The sequence below is a fragment of the Myotis davidii genome, unplaced genomic scaffold (genome assembly GCF_000327345.1).
Source record: "Myotis davidii unplaced genomic scaffold, ASM32734v1 scaffold205, whole genome shotgun sequence".
In the NCBI taxonomy this organism is placed as follows: Eukaryota; Metazoa; Chordata; class Mammalia; order Chiroptera; family Vespertilionidae; genus Myotis; species Myotis davidii.
Window position 1 is genome coordinate 5,510,475 of NW_006297573.1, and position 2,285 is coordinate 5,512,759.

The window sequence follows — 2,285 nt, forward strand, 5'->3', positions numbered from 1 at the left end:
TAGTTCTGCTGGTTTGGGGCTTTTGAGTTCGAGGAAGCCTCACGTGGCCTTGGGAGCAACCTTCGCCCTAGGGTGCCCCGGTCTGGGAAAGGCGGGTCCTTTCAGACCCTCTAGCGCCCAGTGGGCCGGGCTGGGAAAGTTCCCCAGCTGCACTTGTGGGATCTGGCAACGTTACGCACCACTTTCTCTGCACTCGTCGGCAGTTTTGCAGCCCCAGGTTGGTACAAACCAGTTCAGGCCAACCCCGCTAGCCTCCTTCTCCAGGGCCGGCCGCTCTTCTGCAGCAGCGGGAAGAGACACCCAAGCAATGGGGAGAGGCATGCCCCTCCTACGCGCAGCTGGGATTCTTGGCCATTCAGGACAGGTCTTCACAGGTCCCGGATCCCTCCGGGATTAGCGCCCCCAGCCCAGGCTGTTTAACCCAAATCCATCTGCTGCAGCTGGAGACTTTTGATCGTTGGCTTTTCTCTTCATTGGCTGGAGTCACCACTGGAGAGTGATTCGGACAGGGCGGTGAAGTCCCCATTTCGGTGCAGAGTCCTTTGCAAGTGACATTGTGAAGTAGGCAAACACTATGCCTTTGAGTGACATTGTGAAGTTGGCGGAGGGTGCCCTAGGTGACATTGTGAAGTAGGCAAAAGGTATTTTATTCACTCAATAAGCATTTACTGAGCCCACCTTGTGGGTCAGGTACAGTGGTTTTATAACAAGAGCATGCCCTACCACAGCCAAGAAGGGACAGCCATACAAATACACAGGTACTCCGAGGCTGCCATTAGTGCAGTGGTTCTCAACCGTGGGGCATACGCCCCACAGGGGGGCAATTTGATTTTTTAAGGGGGGGCAATTCGAGAGTGAGTTATTATAAGTGATTTTTTTCACTTCTTATGGTTCTAGGGGCCTCATATACAGTATATAAATATATATTGTGACAATTTATGCATTTCAGTTCTGTTTTGTTTTGAAATGGCTATTTTTGTTCAGTTATGTTTTGAAATGGCTATTTTTCATATCACTTCATATTATTATTTTTAAAACAATTTCTTAGTGATTTCTTCCTCAGTACTTCAACTGTCCTTACATTCTTTTATTTTTCTCTTTCATGGATGTCATGTTCTCTGGAAGCTTGTATAGACCAAGTTAATGGCCTTTTAGGCTTCCTCCACGTGAATAGGAGTTCACTTTTTGAATAATAAGAATTATATGTCATGTGGACGGGGCGGGGGCACATCAGGATTTTAGAGATTTTAGGTGGGGCACGGCCAACAAAAGGTTAGAATAGAGCTGTGCTGAAGGTATAGTGAGAGTGAGGGGACCCAGGGCGGGACAAGCCACCACAAAGGTGGGGCCAAGGCACCCACTCTTCTCTCTTGGTCTTTCTCACAAGCTTAACTGAAATGTTAAGGGGAGATGTGAAGGAAAGACAACCTATTTCCTGTGACGGGAAATATGTTGGAAGGAGACTTGATTTGGGGCGGTGAATACACAGTACAATATACAGACAGTGTATTATAGAATTGTACACCTGAAATCTATATAATTTTATTAACCTATGTCACCCCAATAGACTCAATTTAAAAAATTGTTAGAAAGGATACAAAACAATTACTCCAAACCTTGGAGCAAATTGTTAAACACAAGTCCTGAGTCATAATTTTGTTCAGTAACCTATCATAGTACTGGGATAATGATATCATTTAATGAATGAAGGAATTGAAGACATTGTAAAAATAGTACATTTTCCTTCAAGTCAGAAAATAAAAGTGAAGGAAAATAAAGAACATTTGGTTGTGCCATGTTGAGAAGAGAACTGCATTAGTGCATTCATGGAAGTTGTTCTACCCAAATACTGCAGTCCTGCTATCCTTTACTCCCTTCTCCACCTTACCCTTCCAATCTCTGGAGCCTGGTGTTCAGACGCCATCATGTATATGAGAAGGCCTGATGTGAACTACGAGACACTTATTCATATATGATTTGGTGATCAAATATTTGTTGACTTCCATGGTCCAGGCATAGGACGGTAGATGACAAAGTTGCTGCCCTCACGGAGCTTGCATTCTAGTGGGGGAAACAAATTATACGTAGAAACAAATTAATTGGACCAGGGTTCCACAACCTCAGCACTATGACATTTTGGTCCATATAATTCTTTGTTGTGGGAGATTCTCCTATGCATCACCTGGTCTTTGTCCTCTGGATGCCAGTATGACCCCCACTCCCAAGGTGTGACTATCAAAAATATCTTCAGATATTACCAAGTTCCCCTAAAAGGCAAAATTACC